General features: G+C 32.8%; 1 pseudogene; it reads right to left on the minus strand.

Annotated features, from left to right (window-relative positions):
* Positions 1-2,073: 2,073 nt before the first annotated feature.
* On the minus strand, positions 2,074-7,409 carry LOC113915854 (annotated as a pseudogene).
* Between the last annotated feature and the right edge of the window lie 12,192 nt (positions 7,410-19,601).

Consider the following 19,601-nt stretch of genomic DNA (forward strand, 5'->3'; position numbering starts at 1 on the left):
AAAAAGACTGATATACTAAATATTAAGGAGAGAGTAGAGTGTCAGAACTCTTATGTTTTGCTAATTGGGATGTAAATTATTACAAATACTTTGGAAATAAATTTTCAGTTGAATGAAATGTATGCTTATTTTAGATAATTTACTTGTTTTCCTCCTAGGAAAAAGATTTATAAAAGAAGAATGATTACAGTTTGTTTTTTTTTTTTTAAGAGACCAAATCTGGAAACAATAGAAATGTTGAACAGTGCAATATATATAGCAAAAAAAAAAAAAAAGAAAAGAAAAGAAAAGTATTGTTTTAAATGGTCCTGGAAATATCAGATTTTCCCTTTTATTCCATCAAAATATTAAATGACATATTGGAGTATGATTTGTAAGCTGTTAAAAATGTTTTTAGGTCAAGCTATCATGTAAAAATTAATGAGTCCTTGCATAAGACAATATTGGAAAGCATAATGCGAGTTATTCTAAGTGCCACCCTGAGGTTTTATTTTACTAGTCAGGCCACAGAAGTATAAGTGGTTACTTAGTGCTATGCTTATGATTTTTTGCTCTCAAAAGATATTGCATTTTAACTTTAGGCCACTGATCCTTTTATTGTACCTTTCATTTTTATATCCATTGAAGAATAGAGTAAGAAACATTAACTTGCAATTTTCTCTAAAGTGATTTTGTTTTTCATGTGCATGCAGTTTCTTTTTAAAGTAAAATACTGAAAGTTCTAACACTGTATAAACTAATTATACCTGGGTTATTAAGTAATTTACACTTCTTTGCAATTTAAAAAATATCTTAAACATTAGGTTTTGAGGTGTTTTACAGAACAATTCAATTGGTAGAAACTTAACTTAAATATTCACATATAAACACTGCTTTAAGTAAACCTGTGTGTTCACAGCAGTAATATAATTATTCTAAACACTTTCTAGCAGTGAAATAAAGAAACACTTGAATATACATTTAATGAAATAAGGAAATGTTATGCAGCCATAAAATAATGAAAGCATGAATATGTTAGTAATACATTATGAACATTAGTAAATATCTCTATTAATTTTATCTGTTATAATAACATGAATAGGATAATTTGTTTCAGAATTCTCCAATGTTAAATGTGAATGTCCGTTTATATGTCAAATTAAGTGTTGAGAAATATGTTCATTTGAAATTGAAATTATTTTCAAGCTACTTTTCATTATTTTTATTTTACTCAATATTCATTAATATCTCTAAGACTATACAAATTGATCATGTTTAACTGTTTCTTTCAATTCTTGAAATAATTTATTTTTTCTATCAATACTGAAAATAAAGATAATATTACTGGTTAAAATTAGTAGTTAATATACCGTGTGACAGATTTTTTCTCCTTGTTTAGGAAACAATAGTTCACAAATCCTTTTTATCTTATCTACAAAGGCTTGTCACAGTCAACTGCAAAATATTTGAAGGGTGATCTAAATAGTTATTTGAGATAATATTTAGGTTAACTGAGTGAGTGAAAATTTACAGAGAGAACAGAATAATCTCAATTTTCTCATGTCGAATTTCAGAATTAATACAGTATGTGAAAAAATAAACTTATTAGTATTATTAAATAGAACATAAATAAAACACTAACATGTAACATTCAGTGAAGCATGTACATATGTATTCAAACAAATATCTATTCACAGTCAGTGTTTTTTTTAACACAATATGATTGTCAGTTTTATTGGTATTACAGTGTAGTTTTAATAAAAGCTACATATAAACACAATTGTTAGATATTCAGTCACTTACCCTGTGAAACAATATCCCAAGATCAACTTAAATCACCTATAAAAATGAAAATTTGTAAAACACATTCCTCAATTAATTCTAAGAACAACATATACAAATGCAAAAATTTGAACTTGCCAATAATCACATCAAATGTTGAGGGGTTGACTGAGCAGTGAAAAATGATTCTAAGTTTAAAATTAGCTCCAGGGGAAAGCATTTCCCACATCCACTATCTTTGTATTCTTCACAGAGTTCCAAGACAAAAGACTACTTCCCACTCTGAACAACCAGAAACAATGAGCTCCTTGCCTAAATTATCACAGGACTTTTAGTCTTCTTTCCTCATAGGTCCTTAGCTTCTTTGGAAGGAGACATATGGGTGGATTTCCATGGGACTGGATTATGAGAGGCTGATTTTCAATCAGAATTTCCACTGTAGAATTCTGTGTTTTCCACTGGCATAACCATAGATCTCTGCAGGCAGACAAGGTTTATTTTTTGAAATTTTCCAACCACTCCTTAAAACTTTTTTTCCCTGTAATCCACATTGCCATTGTTTTGCTTTTTCCTTTTCTTCTTATAACATTTTTCAGCATTTTTTTCTTTCACCATTCTTGATATTTTTTTCTTTTGCCTTTTCTTACAAATGTTCCTTCTCCAGTTCCTCTGCTGCATTTTCCTCCATTTCTTTATTAATTTTCTTCCATTTTTCCTTTCTGTTCATTCTTTTTCTGAACCCATTCCTTATGCTTTTCTTCAGCAATTACCTTTTTCACATTCTTCCTTTTCTTTTCTTTTTTCTTGCTGTTGCTTTAATTCCTGCAGAGCTTTCTGTTGCAGACAGTCATATTCTTTTTCTTTGCCAACAAATCACATTTCCCATGGGGTCAGGTGGCTTCCTGGGTAGGTCCACCCATTTCTGTTCTTCTTGGTTATCTCCTGATTCAACCACACTGGAGCAATTTTGTACCTCTACTACTCTCAGGCTCGCCACCTTAACCTCTGAATCATGAGCATCTTCATCCACATCTTCCTCATCCTCCCCTGGCCATTGTCCTCAAACAGGAAGCTCTGGTGGCTGAGGGGAGAGAACAGCCACATGGTGAGTTTGCTGCAGCTCAGCAGCAGTAATCACAAGCAGAATGTCACCATTGCCAATCCCTGCCTCTGGGCGCCTGCCATGAGGACCTGGACCAGCAGGCGACCAAGGACAGTACGTAGGATGGAGGTGAACCAACCTCCCACAGCCCTGCAGCCCACAGCGGGCCTGCCAAGCTCAAACCCATGGAGAGGCAGTGGGGCAGTGTTTCTTAATTAGAGTAATAAGTAGATTTTTCACAATCATGGCTAAATGGAATTGTCACCGTAGGTCAACGAAATGAATAGCTTTACCTTGAAGTTGTTATTTTGATGTCTAATTTCCCCTCAAGGTTTTTCCAAAAACCTATTATAAATTAGACAACATCTTCTCATGGAAAAAAGAATTAATATTGGAAATTTTCTTCTGTCTCTATAAGTTATCAAATATAATACAAATGTCACAAGAACATCTCATTGAATCAAGTGCATTATAACTAAGTATAGTCTCTTGGTATACTATGATTGAGGTCTCAAGACCTATGGATAAGAAAGCCCAATTTTATAAGCACTGCTCTGATATTGACTTGTCTCTTGTATAACAATGGAAAGATATAAACATTGTACATTTCATTTTTTTAAAATCTGAGTTTCTGGTATTTTATTGATAAATTGCATACATGGCTTTGTTCTTTTATTTTCTACTGCTTTTTTTCCCTGTATAATATAATTAATTCTACCACTGCCTTTTTAAATTATTTTATTGTGTTTGAAAATACACTTTATATTTTATTTTTGGCATTTATCCTTCTCTTTTTCATTAGAATATCTAAAATTCATATTTCACAAAACTTCTAAATTCCAACTGTAATTTGTTGCCAAACAAAATCAGGTTTTATTTCCATTTTCCCCATTGCTTAGTTCTCACTTTCAGTATAGATTATCTAGAATTTACAATAATATTTCAGTATCAAATTTTGACAGTAATTATTATTTACATTTAATAAAAAATTGATTAAAACATATTTCGATATTGTGTCTTACATTCTAACACTACCTTTCTGGAGTTGTTATTATTCTTGTTATCCTTGTTGCTGCTTAATTGTTTAGTTGTGTAAGGGTTAGTTATAATCTAGCTTCTTGTGTTATAAAAATTATGTTGTTTTCTTCTGATATGAATGAACATTTGGTTACATGTCTAGTACTACATTCAAAATTACTTCCCTCAGCATTAAAATAATTGCTATGCTGTCTTCTATGCCTCTTATTGTTGATGGAATGTCCAATGAACTGCATTATATAACCTTCTTTTCCTTTCTAGATGTCCTTAAGGTTTTCTATCTTCCCTTTAAGTCTTGAGATTTTGCCACTATTTTCTTATTTGTACTAGGTGGTGATTTTAGTGTAGTGAACACTCTTGAAACTTCACATTTTTATATTTACTTCCTTAAATTCCTCTCAGCTCAACATCAGGTACAACTTAGAAGTTGGAAAATTCTCAGAAATGGATGCAAGACATTCTAGAAAGGAAAAGAAAAATCTTGGCATTATTTGATTTGATGATGTTGAGAGAAACCATAGCTAATTTTAGGGATATCTGTATAAGATTTATTTTGTATAAAAACAATATTTTTTATTCCATCCTTCTTCCTTTTGTTACTTCTCTATGTTCCCTGGAGCCCCAGAACAAAAATCATTGAATTATGTAGAAAAGCTAATAATAAAACTAAAATATTGTATCATGAATAAAAACTTTTTCCAAATAAAATTTCCAAATAGAAAGACTAAACTAAGTTACCAAAACAGATGAGCTAAAATCTCAGAAGAAATTATAAAATATTGCCAAATAAAAGATAAATAGAGCGCCTGGGTGGCTCAGTCATTAAGTGTCTGTCTTCGGCTCAGGTCATGATCCAGGGTCCTGGGATCGAGTGCCGCATCGGGCTCCCTGTTCGGCAGGAAGCCTGCTTCTCCCTCTCCCGCTCCCCCTGCTTGTGTTCCCTCTCTTGCTGTGTCTCTCTCTGTCAAATAAATAAATAAAATCTTAAAAAATATATTAAAAAAATAAATAGACTCTATAAGAGAAGCAATTTGGCTTATGATGTATAACAGATTATCTATTATAATTATTATTATATTTTTTATGGAAACTAAATCATAACCCACAAGTAACTTCTGGTTTTGATCTTTCTTTCATTATTATTATCTGGTAATAAAAACAAGAATCAATACAAATTTCAGCTGCATTTAAATTGAAAACTTTTCTATATGTTAGAATTACATAATAAATTAATATTATATATATATAAATCACTCACGATGTGATAGTGCTATACTAGAAATCTAATATAAATGAAATGAAAACCCTTCTACGATATGCTCATTATTTAAAACAAGAGTCTTCAAATGTGACCCAGGGGGTCCTGAATATACTTTCAGTATGTCCATGAAATCAAAACTACTTTTATACAAATATTAAAACATTATTTGCACTGTCTAATCTTCGTTATCATGTATGCATGCTGCAAATTTTCAGAGGCTATAATGAACAGCAAATTGAATGCAAATGGAGAGAATACAAAAGTAGATACGAGAATCCCAGTCTTTCTTTAAGCTAGACATTAAAGTGGTTTCTAAAACTATGTAACAATGCTATATTCTCCTTAATTTTTTTGCTTTGGAAAATAATTATTTTCATAAATTTATGTTGTTTATGTTATGCAATGAAGGTATTGTTACTTTTAAAAAACACATAATTTAAAATAACTTCAGTATAATTTCCAACATGATATATATAGATGGACTTTAAATTATGAAAGAAACTCTTCAGTGGGCCTCAATAATTTTTGAACATGTAAGATTTCTCAAAACAAAATGTTTCAGAATTGCTGGACTACAGGGAAATATAATTAAGTACAAATACATTTATTTAAAAATACCTTACTCGGGCGCCTGGGTGGCTCAGTTGGTTAAGCGACTGCCTTCGGCTCAGGTCATGATCCTGGAGTCCCGGGATCAAGTCCCGCATCGGGCTCCCTGCTCAGCAGGGAGTCTGCTTCTCCCTCCGACCCTCTTCCCTCTCGTGCTTTCTATCTCTCATTTTCTCTCTCTCTCAAATAAATAAATAAAAGTAAAAAAAATAAATAAATAAAAATACCTTACTCTCCAGTGACTATTCTAGTTACTAATATTACACACACACACACACACACACACACACACACACACACACAAACACAGGTGCTTCTAACTTATTGAAGTTTTTTATCTAGTTAGGAAGAACAAATTTTGGTTAGGAAAAGCATGAGTAGTATTAGGGTTAAGAAAGAATAGTTGCATATTCAGAAAAATAAATCCTATAAATTAATTTTAAGTAATTAAATAGGAAAATAGCATTGTTTTAAGAATTTTTTTAACATTGGAATTGAAGAAATGAGAGCAAAGGGTATAGAATTTAAGTGAAGATTAGTTTAAGGTCTCATTGATAAAGCCTTTATAAAACCTAAGTAAACCTTTGGTGGAAAGCTTTTTAAAAACAGAATAAATGTTGGCATAAAAGAAGTTCATTCAAAATATTCTCCTCAGTTATGAAAGCTAAAAAACACTGTTGGAATTTGACTTAACTTACAAATGAGACAATGAGTTCAGTTGGAGCCTATATACATAAGGAGTCAAACAGTATATAGGGTGTTTAGCTCTTTTTATGAAGGTCTTTTGGCAAATTAGTATGGAAGGACTTAAATTGAGATTCTCGTATTGCCTAATCTAAAGTTTATTCTACAACAATGCATCAGTTTAGTATTCTTTCACCGTTACATTTGGTTTGCTATGGATGTTGCCAATCACAAGTAATACTCTAGAAGAATTTACACATTTGGAATATGTAATTCTAAAATTGCACATGAATTTCAATGAAGAAAGAGAAATTACATTGAGGATTATAATCACATATATAGAAAAAAAAGAAGCAAATTGACATTTGGGAGGTGATAGAATACTGAGTAATTTAATCATGCCATGAAAACTGTCAATAATTCACTTCTCACTTATGTCATCATTGAAAGTAATACATATACTCATTTACAAGTAAAGTGAAAAAATATTTAATGTATTTGCTGGGGCCTAGGTTGGTTCATGACTATTGGCGAGGGACTTCTGGTTTCAGCTCTGACATTTGAAAAGCCTGGAAGTCTGGAGAGCTTCCAAGGGTGTAAGAAAATCCTTACAAGTAAAAGCAAAACTAACTAAAGTCAACAACTTTACTTGGACCCATCAAAGAACTGAGGTCAAAGGGCAAACTTCCACCCAAATTTTGGAGAGATGGACCAATCCTGAGATTCATAGCCAACAACTGCGTATGTGGAGTAGAAGCCTCTAAAGTGATAAGCAGGTAGAAATTGTTAAATGATAATTTTGATGAACTGCTAGAAGTTGAGAATAGAAGAGACTGAGATTGAGATTCACCAGGGGACTGCAACATCAGAGGGTCCCTCACAATTTTGTGGAATTTTACCTCCAGGAACCTTATTCAGAATCTCTTTATGAAGATCTGAGAAAGATCCCTGCATGCTTCTGGCAGGAAGAGGGAAAAACCAGTCCTTATGAATATGTCCAATGCCTTTTGATTATAAAAGTCTCCTGCCCAGCGAGCAAAACATTACTGGTGCATTGTCCCAGAGACTTAGGCATTCCTTTTTTTTTTTGTTTTATATATATATATATATATATACATATATATATGTGTGTATATATATATATATATATATTTAAATTTTTATTATGTTATGTTAATCACCATACATTACAACATTAGTTTTGATGTAGTATTCTATGATTCATTGTTTGAGTATAACACCCAGTGCTCCATGCAGAATGTGCCCTCTTTAATACCCGTCACCAGGCTAACCCATCCACCCACCCCACTCCTTTCTAGAACCCTCAGTTTCATTCCTTTCTTTCCAGTTCTCTTCAGTCTTTCCTCACTAAAGTGAGGAAAATTTATACTAGAGACAACACTAGTAAATTTGGTCACAACCAGAGAGATACAGGCCTACTAAAGACTGAAACTTAACTGGAAAATCATATAACACACCTGTTCTCACACATTACCCCAATATCAACAGGGCTACCATGTAATAATGGTGAATCATAACTGGAAAAGCTGCAAGACTAAGATTCTTGGAGAACCAATAAGGAAAGTCAGAAGTCAAGAGGGAAACAAAAACGAAGCACGGGAGGAATCTGAAGCCGCCTATGGCTAGAGCAAGTCTTAAGCAGAAGCCAACATAAATCCTTACATCAGGATCTATTTATTCAGTTCATATTGTCAATAAATGGAGACTGGTTTTCATTTTTTTAAAGATTTTTATTTATTTATTTGACAGAGAGAGACACAGCGAGAGAGGGAATACAAGCAGGGAGAGTGGGAGAGGGAGAAGCAGGCTTCCCGCGGAGCGGAGAGCCCGATGCGGGACTCGGTCCCAGGACCCTGGGATCACGACCTGAGCCGAAGGCAGACGCTTAACGACTGAGCCACCCAGGCGCCCCTGGAGACTGGTTTTCAACAAAAAAATAGAAGACATGCCAAAGGCAAAATAAATAAATAAATAAAAGACATTGCATGAAGAGACAAAGCATTAGGACCAAACTCAGACATGGCATAGACATTTGCTTTATTAGTACAGAATTTAAAATAACTATGTATAATATATTAAGGACTCTAATGGAAAAATGCACAATATACAAAACAGGTTGGTATTATAAGAAGATTGAAACTTTAAGACAGAATTTTAAAAACATGCAAAAAATCGAAAACACAGTGTATCAATCTGACTAGGTTATGATGCTCAGTTGTTTGTTCAAACACTAATATAGATGGTGTTGTAAAGTTATTTTGCAGATGTAATTAAAATCTGCAATCAATTGACTGTGTATAATGGAGCTCATTCTTGATGATGTTAAGGGCCTCATCTAAATTGGAAACCTTAAAGCAAAAACTGAGTTTCTGACAGAAGGAATTCTGACACAAGACTGACCACTGAAGGGTGCCTGGGTGGCTCAGTAGGTTAAGTGTCTCCCTTTGGCTCAGGTTACAATCACGGGATCCTGGGATTGAGCTGTGTGGGGCTCCTTGATCAGCAGGGAGTCTGTTTCTGCCTCGCCCTCTGCCCCTCCCCCACCCCCGCTTGTGCACGAGCTCTCTCTCACTCTCTCTCAAATAAATAAATAAAAAACACTGAAGCACTGAAATTCTGCTTGAGTTTCCCCCTGACCAATCTGTCTTACATATTCTGCATTTAAGACTACACTATTAATTCCTGTAGGAGTTTTCAACCTGTCCCTGTTCAATAGAGATTAGACCCACCAAATCCCCACAACTGTGTAACCCAATTCTTTAAACTCCAATCTCTCTTTCTTTCTGCCTAGATAGAAAGATTGATCCCACTGGTTCTGGTCTCTGGAAAATCCTGACTGCCACAGTCCCCAAACTAAAATGTAAAGAGAAAAAATAAGAGAAAAAAATAGAAAAGACCTTCCTAGAACTGTAGGACAATTTCAAAATGTGTAAAATACACATTATTAGAATACAATAAGGAGACAAAAGAAAAAAAATGGAACAGAATAAATATTTAGCTGAGAACTTTCCAAAAGTAATAACAAAAACCACAGATCCTGGAAGTGCAGAGAATACCAAACCAATTAAATACCAAAAACAAAACAAAACAAAACAACAACCAACGACAAAAACTGACATCTAGGCATACATATCAGAAGTGTAGAGACCAAAGACAAAGATAAAATCCTGAAGCAAGCCAGTATTTTGTGGTAGGCGTTGGTTCTATCTAAAGATAGTTTTCTTCTATCTTTAGAAGAGCAAGGGTACTAATTACAGTAGACTTCTTAGCAGAAACCCCATCAACCTAGAAATCTATATCCAGAGAAACCGTCCTTCAAAATTGGAGAAATATATTCTCAGACAAATAAAATTTGAAGGAATAGATTGTTGCACCTGCCCATTAAGACAAAACGAAATTCAGAACAAGGAAAATTATCAGGGGCAAAGGGCAGCATTACCTAATGACAAAAGAATCAATTCTCCAAGCCAATCCTAAATGTGTAAGCATTTAACAAAAGAACATCAAAATGACTAAGAGTGGAGTGAGGGGGGCAGTGATGGGAGGTGGGGACACTATAGAATTCGAAGCAGAAATATACAAATCCAATCTTACAGATTTTTCTTAAATATCACTATTTCAGTAATTGGTAGTTAAAGCAGACAAAGTATTAGTAAATATATAGTTGACTTGAAAAGCATTTCAAACAATTGATAATAGGCATTTATGGAATAATAAATCATTGAATAATTAAATGAAAGACTAGGAATAAAATAAACAAATCACCTATGAAGATTTAAATAATTAAGTAGACAATTTGTCTTAAAAGGAAGTAGAACTTTATTCCTCAGTTGTTTTGTTTTGTTTTATTTTTATTTGTTTTTTTAAGTAAACTCCACAGCATGGAGTGCAATTCCTTATTTCTTAATTGTGAGCTGAAAATAGTGACTTTCTTTTAACAAGTACAGTGTAGAAAAGGCAGGGGAGGGTAAAACTTGGCAGTAGAGAAACTTAATTATTGTTATTATTATTACTATTATTAAATTTTAATATATGTCTTTGTTTGTCTTTTCCTGTGTTTTTTTCCTAATCTATTCTTGTATGTTATTTTCTAGGAGTATTATAGTTTTATATTTTAAAGTTAGGTCAATGATTAATTTTTATTTAACTTTTGTGAACAATGTAGGTCTGCATCTAAAATTATTTTTTTTGCATATGATTACCCAATTGTGCCAGTACCATTTGTTAAAGAGACTATCTCTGCTCCATTGTATTGCCCCTTTTTTTGATGTTAAAAATTAATGAAGTGGTTTTCTATGCTATTTATACCTATTTCTTATCATATTAGTGTATATTATTTTCTAATTTAAAAATATTTTCAATTACGAACATATATTAGACTGCTTTGAGATTATATAATTTTATCACATTTTAGTTGATTCATGTACTGAAATGCATAAGAATATACTTTTTTTTTAGATTTAGGTCATGCTTTCAGTCTATGAACTGAACCTTACTTTGTGATAACCCAGTATTTTTAGAAACATGTTGTATATATTAAGCAAACCCTACATAGAGGATGTTCTATCTGCATCTATGTAAAAATACAGATTTTTGTAACAATTTCCTAATAATTTTAGGAATTTAATCCTGTAGTTCCCAAAAAGTATTCCAAAGGCTTAGAGGAAACTCACAGGGACACCAAATAATATTTTAAATTTTTTGTGAAACACAATGCGATCTTTGGATTCTGTGCATTCTAATATTTTTTTTATAACTACTTCACACATGGAGCTATCCTCTGTTTTGGTCTAGGGTATCAAAGAAAAACAATTACTGAGAGACAAAGGCAGCTATAAACCATGAAATACTGGTACCTGTGGTTTAGTAGTTTTAATGAATGGTAGAACATGATAGCAACACATGGTTGAATTGCTTTGAATTTTCATGGCATCATCATGATTCTGTAACGTAATATTTCTTTCAAACAATAGATATATTTTAGTAAAAACCAAATATAAAAATTTTCTGCTTGGGATGCCTAGGGGTGGCTCAATAGTTAAACGTCTGCTTTTGGCTCAGGTCATGATCCCAGGGTTCTGGGATCGAGTCCCACATTGGGTTCTTTGCTCAGAGGGGAGTCTGCTTCCCCATCTACCTACCACTTTTCCTGCTTGTGCTCTCTTTATCTCTGACAAATAAATAAATAAAATCTTAAAAAATATTTTTTCTCTACAGTGGAAAAGTTGTAATTGTGTGTGTGTGAAAGAGAGACTGTTTTTTAGGAAAGATCATAGGATATAAGGAATGGCTCAATACACTCAAATCAATGTTTTCAATTTTTCTAAGAGCCTGTCCAAACTACTCTAATTGTAACCACTGATATGGGTAATTGAGGGAAGAATCTAACTGACCCATGGAGGAGTAAGTTATACGGAGACACGAAATATAACTTTTTTTTTAAAGATTTTATTTATTTATTTGACAGAAAGATAGAGAGAGAGCATAAATAGGCAGAGTGGCAGGCAGAGGGAAAGCGAGAAGTAGGGTCTCCGCTGAGGAAGGAGCCGGACGTGGGGCTCGATCCCAGGACCCCAGGATCATGACATGAGCCGAAGGCAGCTGCTTAACCGACTGAGCTACCCAGGCACCCCGACATGAAATATAACTTAAGGATGTTTACATAACTGGAAATAAATTGAGATTAAGGATGGGAGTGTGATACTTAGGTCCTGTTAATAGACACAACTAGAAAGAATATTATAAACAGAGTACAACATGTGACATAATACTGCAGTTGAATTGTTTGACCATCATCCTATTTGACTATAAATTTAATTATGATTTTAGTGTTGTTAAGCAGCATTTTCCTTAGTGTGTAAGATGCATCCCAATTTAGTCTAATATTACTTTAAAGTCACCTTAAAATGCTTTTCAGTTTAATTTTACTTTTACTTTCATTAAGATTTTTAATGTTTAATAGTGAGTCAATGGCATTTTAGGCTGATACATTGAATGTAATAAATTGGTGATATATGGTTTTCTGTGATCATCCAAAACTAGAGCATAGCATAGAGTCATCTTTCTTAATTCAATTAAATAATAAGTATATTGAAAGCAAGAGTGCAGGATGGCAATTGTGAATCTGTGGATTCAGTGAATATCCAGTACACTAGTTTTAGAAATAAACTTACATATCTCTTACATACCTTCCTAGCATCACTTCTCTCACATTTGTATATGTTTTTAGACTTATTTCAAATTAGGAGTATCTATATATCAAAAACTAAAATTTTCCTTAAAACTATTCAAATATATAAATTAATATTTACACTATGTATTGTACACTCCTATCATGTGAAAATCAATGACTATCAGTCATTTCAAATAAAGAATGTAGACAGAAAACAGGTTGAATGATCTAATTTGCATAAATTCCTCTATAAAATCCCAAATGAATAATCAGCAAATGTTATTTCCTAAAGTGGAGCTTGGCCCCAATGCACAACCTTCTTTGAATTTCCTTTGGCAACACTTCTCTGCGTGAATATAAGAGATGGATAGATTAAATATAACTTTAGAGAGGGTTCATTTTCTCCTACTTCCAACTAGGATGATTACATGTAGAGTTACTCTAGTCTCACTTTTAAAGAAACCCTGTACTTTAATAAATAACAAAATTTTAAAAGCTTTTAGCTATAGAGGGAAAGCAATCTATCTTCCAATAAGAAAAAATAGAGAATAATTTCATCATTTATGAAACACTCTTGTTAATATTAATATCCCACCTTTAATTGGTTCCTCTGGATATTCAATCAACTCAACATATTCAATTTTACCGAGAATACAACTGTGAATATATTCAAAAGTTTCAATGAGTATAACTGTTAAAAGTGCAGACAGGAAATTATGGTCATTAAGTCTCATACAGCTTCAACTACTTTTGAAAGTATTTTGACATTCTGTAAATATATTAAAGAGCCATTGACATAAAAATTGTATGCTAAGTTAAACTGTATTATTTATTTATTTTTAGAAAAACATTCATTTTTGACAAGGAATAGTTTCAAAGGAAACTTGCTGATGTGATTTAGGATACTTGTAAGTGTATGTATACTATACTATTTTTCTGGAGTTTTAGGAAAAAAATATTCAACCCCAAGATTTTATTTTCAGCCCTTTAAAATTATGAAGCCCTTGGGGCACCTGGGTGGCTCAGTTGTTAAGCGTCTGATTTTGGCTCAGGTCATTATCCTAGGGTCCTGAGATCAAGCCCCACATCGGGCTCCCTGCTTGGCAAGAAGCCTGCTTCTCCCTCTCCCATTCCCCCTGCTTGTGTTCCTGCTCTCGCTGTCTCTCTCTGTCAAATAAATAAATAAAATCTTTAAAAAAAAATCTGAAGCCCTTGAATATCTCAGACAACAATCTTTATTGTCACCTTTATAATTTGACCAAATACATTTCAGTATGTAATAAACAGGGATATAACATTACTTAGATTTAAAGACCAAAATTGTTTCCACTTGGAATAAATATTTCTATGAGATATTCTATTTTAAAATAAATACTAGAAATTCTAGTCATATGTCAACATAACTATGTGAATATAATCAAACTGCATGGAAAACTACAATATTCTTTAACTCCTTCACATCCGTTCTTTTACAAGTCTCAGCCTTGTAACATTGCCCACTGAGATCACTCTACCAATGCAAGAATGGGTCTAGATTTGGGTACACTTGTTTTTCTGTTCATATCATGTTACACTCAGAATTAACAGACTGTGATGTATATATATATAGCCTTAATTTTTTCATCATTTTATAATTTCCCAATCTATATTTCCTAAATTTGAAGTACTACTAATGAGATTTAAAATGCCCTTGAAAAAAGGTTCAAGTAACTATTCTTTTTAATTTTGAAATAAGAGAATTAGAAATATAACAAAAGTTGTATGTTGTTTATTTCCTAATTAGAAATCCATACATGAATTACCAGTGTAAAGAAAATTACCATGCAAAAGTACTTGAAATAATCCAGGTTATTTTTAAAACCTATCTAATACAGTGATTAGGGCAAACTCAGAGTTTAGCAAGATAAGTCGTTATTCCACAGGAAATTTTTGGATGTTTTCCTATTAATACAAGTAATAGAATGTGTTTCTGCTAGTGCTGTACCAACTATAAAGTTATTTTCCACACTTTTTAATTCTTTTCCAAGTAAAATTCTGACTATCCACACAGTCACACATATGCAGTTACAATTTCAATATGAAAGTGACTTGTTTCAAAATATCCCCATTTAAAAGTGATGGGACTCTGTTGTTTTTGAAATTGTACAAAAGTAGTATTTTCTCTACTTAATATTCTAGTCTACTAATATTGACTAGGGTTCTATGGTTTTCAATATATTACTAAATAAACTAAAATAATGAAAAATCTCATGAAAATTTGACTTGATCTTCCTATTTTTGTTTTATTTTGTTTTAGTATAAATTTCTATATATATCTATGTGTGTGTGTGTGTGTGTGTGTGTGTGTGTGTGTGTGTGTATTTGCTCTTCAGGAAAATGTTTCTAACAGTCTTGATTGATATTTACAAATTTTATTCCAGAAAGAATTTTTAAATCAACTTATTTTTATAGCAGCATCATTTTACTGGTATTTTATTTGTTTTTGAATGATTGCTTTGTTTTAATTCATGTTATTTTATAAAGCATCTTGTTGGATTTAGCTCTTTTGAAATGAGAATTTTTGTTACTATATAAAACCAGATTACTGTGGTAAACCTGATTTGTAAGGTGTGTATGTTGCATTATTTTTGTAATGCTTGAATATAAGATCTTCAGTATCATTTTTATCTTATGTTACAAGATAAAAGTTGAGTGTGATGACAGCTACTTCCGGGGAGGATATAGTAGACACAGCAGGCCAATAATTCTGCTGAAAGAATTAGAGAAAATAAACATATTTTTGAATTACAGTGTAAAGATATTTGAGATAGGTACACAGTTAATCATAGTTTACCTTCAAATGATCTTAGATAAGTTTCCAATTGCCATGTAGGAACTTTAAATCGTATGGTACTAATTCCTCTCTTCCACTTTTTATGTCATTTTACATCTACATTATATAAAATTCCATAATGCATCAAAAATAATTCTTTATAGTACCATTTAATTTTTAGAGTGATACATAATAATAAATTCATTCACATTTAAATCTACTTCACCCATTTCCTAAACTATTTTTTCTTTTTTTCTCTTTAAATTTTTTACTGTTATGTTAATCACCATACATTACATCATTAGTTTTTGATGTAGTGTTCCATGATTCATTGTTTGTGCATAACACCCAGTGCTCTACTCTATGCAGAATGTGCCCTCTTTAATATCCATCACCAGGCTAACCCATCTCCCCACCTCCTCCCCTCTAGAACCCTCAGTTTGTTTTTCAGAGTCCATCATCTCTCATGGTTCGTCTCCCCCTCTGATTTACCCCCTTCGTCTACCCCTCCTACTTTCTTCTTTTTTTTTTCCTTAACATATCATACATTATTTGTTTCATAGGTACAGATCTGTGATTCAACAGTCTTGCACAATTCACAGCGCTCACCATAGCACATACCCTACCCGATGTCTATCGCCCAGCCACCCAATCCCTCCCACCCCCCACCACTCCAGCAACCCTCAGTTTGTTTCCTGAGATTAAGAATTCTTCCTATCAGTGAGGTCATATGATACATGTCTTTCTCTGATTGACTTGTTTCACTCAGCATAACACCCTCCAGTTCCTAAACTATTTTTTTTATTTTTTTTAAGATTTTTTAAAATTTTTTATTTATTTGACAGGGAGTGAGACACAGCAAGAGAGGGAACACAAGCAGTGGGAGTGGGAGAGGGAGAAGTAGGCTTCCCACTGAGTAGAGAGGTCCATGCAGGGCTCCATCCCAGGACCCCGGGATTATGACCTGAGCCTAAGGCAGATGCTTATGACTAAGCCACCCAGGCAACCCCTAAACTATTTATTTTTAATAGATCCAAGTTTCTATATGTATCATACTTTTTTCCTGCTGGAAGAACATCCTTTAATATTCCATAAATGCTGGTAATAATCCTATGAGTTTTTGTTTATCTGAAAGTTATTTATCTTTTTCATTAAAAATATTTTATTGTGTATAAAATTCTCAAAAAAAGGGAGAAACCATTTGTAAAATATATGTAATAGAAGTCTTGTATCTAGAATATATATTTAAAAATCCTACAACTCAACAAGTCATAACATTATATTCAAACAGGGGAAGTTTTTGAATAGCCATTTCATCAAACGAGATATATGTATGGCAAGTAATCAAGTGAGAAATTGTTCAATGAAATCAGTTTTTAGGATTATGTAAAATAAAATCACAATAGTATACCACTACAATTCCTCTAAAATGGTAAAAATGTAAAATTGCCTGTTATAACTGTTGGCAAGAATGTGGAACAATTATAAAACTCACATACTGTGGCGATAACTGCATAAACACTTTGGAAGACAATTTTACAATTATTTAGAAATTTATATATTCACCTACCAAGTCACTTTGCTATTACACTCTACATATTTACTCCAAAGAAATAAATACATCAATTTAAATACTTGATTCATTACAGCTTTATGTAAAAGCAAAACCCTAGAACCAACCTAAAAGATTTTTGCTTATCGATACAAAGGAATACTACTCAGCAATGAAAAAGAATTAAGTAATGCTATACACAAGGGTAAATCTCAAAACACTTATGTTGAGTTTTTCAAATGCTAAAATAGCATGTGCTGTTTTAAAAATTTGTATAAAATTCTTGAAATTATGATCTAAATCTATAGTGACATAAAACAGATCAGTAGTTGCCTATAGTCAGAGAGAGAGATGGAATATAAAGAAGTATTAGTCACAATAAAACTTCTTGTAGTTATGTACATGTTCACTATCTATGTATGTCAAAATTCATCATGCTGTATTTTTAAAATGTGTATATCATTGTAAAAATAAAGGTTAAAAACAAACCCTAGGAAATAAGAAGACATAGCTCATTAGTCTTTCTTTGAAAAAAAAAAATCAAGAAGCTATTAAAAATGTCAAAAGAAAAGAGAAAACCAGAATAGTTAAAACAATTTTGATTTTAAAAAAGTAGAGCCCATACTATGTAATCATCAAGATTGTGTCATATTGACAAAAGCACAGATAGATGGACACCAGAAATGGAACGGATGGTTTCACCAGTGTACTTTAACAAACATTAAAAGAAAAAATTCTCCACAATATATTCCAGAAAATAGGAGAAGAGGAAATATTTCTACATGGATACATGAGGAAAGCATCACCCTGACATTAACACTAGGCAAAAATTTAAAACTGCACCAAAAATAAGAAGGCACCTAGGAATAAACCTAACCAGAGGTGAAAAACTTGTACTTGGAAAATAATATAAAATGCTGATGAAAGAAATTGAAGACACCACAAAGAAATAGAAAGATACCCCATGCTCATGGATTAGAAGAACAAATATTGTCAAAATGTCTGTATTACGCAAACCAATCTACACATTTAAGGCAATCCCTATGAAAATACCATATAACATTTTTCACAGAACTAGAAACAAATAATCCTAAAATTTGTGAGGAATCACAAAGACCCTAAATAGTCAAAGAAATCTTGAAAAAGAAAAGCAAAACTGGAGGCATTACAATTCCAGATTTCAAGTTATACCACAGAGCTGTAGTGATCAAAACACTATGGTACTGGCGCAAAAATAGATGCACATATCAATAGAACAGAATAGAAAATCCAGAAATAACCCCACAATTATATGGTCAATTAATCCTCAACAAAGCAGTAAAAAATATACAATAGGAAAAAGACAGTCTCTTTAACAAATGATGCTGGGAAAACTGGACAGCAACATGCAATACAATGAAACTGAACCTCTTTCTTACACCACACACACACACACACACACACACACACACACACACACTACAAAATGGATTAAAGACCTAAATGTGAAACCTGAAGCCATTAAAAACACAGAAGCGAACACAGGCAGCAACTTCTATGACATCGGCCATAGCAATATTTTTCTAGCAGGTCTCCTGAGGTAAGAGAAACAAAAGCAAAAATAAACTATTGGGACTATATCAAAATAAAAAGCTTTCACACAGTGAAGGAAAAAACAAAACTAAAAGGCAACCTATGAAATGGGAGAAGATATTTACAGATGGCATATCCAATAAAAGGTTAGTACCCAAAATATATAAAGAACTTATACAACTCAACACCCCAAACACAAGTTATCCAATTAAAAATGGGCAGAACACATGAGCATTTTTTCAAAGAAGACAAAGAGATGGCCAACAAACTCATGAAAAGATGCTCAACATCACTCATCATCAGGGAAATGAAAATCAAAACTACAATGAGAATACTCTGGTTTCTCTTCAAAATGCATAAATCTTTCGCCTTTTACAAAACTACAATGAGATATCGTCTCACACCTGTTAGAATGGCTAAAATGAACAATACATGTTTTCAAGAAGGTGGAGAAAAAGGAACACTCATGCACTGTTGATGGGAATGCAAACTGATGCAGTCATTGTAGAAAACAGTATGCAGCTTCCACAAAAATTTAAAAATAAAACTATCCTATGATCCAACAATTGCACTATTGGGTATTTACCCAAAGCATACAAAAACACAGCGAGAGAGGGAACACAAGCAGGGGGAGTGGGAGAGGGAGAAGCAGGCTTCCTGCTGAGCAGGGAGCCCGACGTGGGGCTCGATCCCAGGACCCTGGGATCATGACCCGAGTGGAAGGCAGACGCTTAATGACTGAGCCACCCAGGCGCCCCAAGAAACAGACTCTTAATCATGGAGAACCAACTGATGGTTACCGGAAAGGAGGTGATTGGGGCAAGGGTGAAATAAATGATTAAGAATTAAGAAGTGAACTTGTCGTGATGAGCACTGGGTAAGGTATAGAATTGTTGAATCATATATTGTTCACCTAAAACCAGTATTACACTGTATGTTAACTAATTAGAATTAAAATAAAAACTTAAAAAAAATCACAATCTTAAGGAGGAACAAACACAACAAACTAGACATATT

This window comes from Zalophus californianus, chromosome 1 (assembly GCF_009762305.2).
Source record: "Zalophus californianus isolate mZalCal1 chromosome 1, mZalCal1.pri.v2, whole genome shotgun sequence".
Lineage (NCBI taxonomy): Eukaryota > Metazoa > Chordata > Mammalia > Carnivora > Otariidae > Zalophus > Zalophus californianus.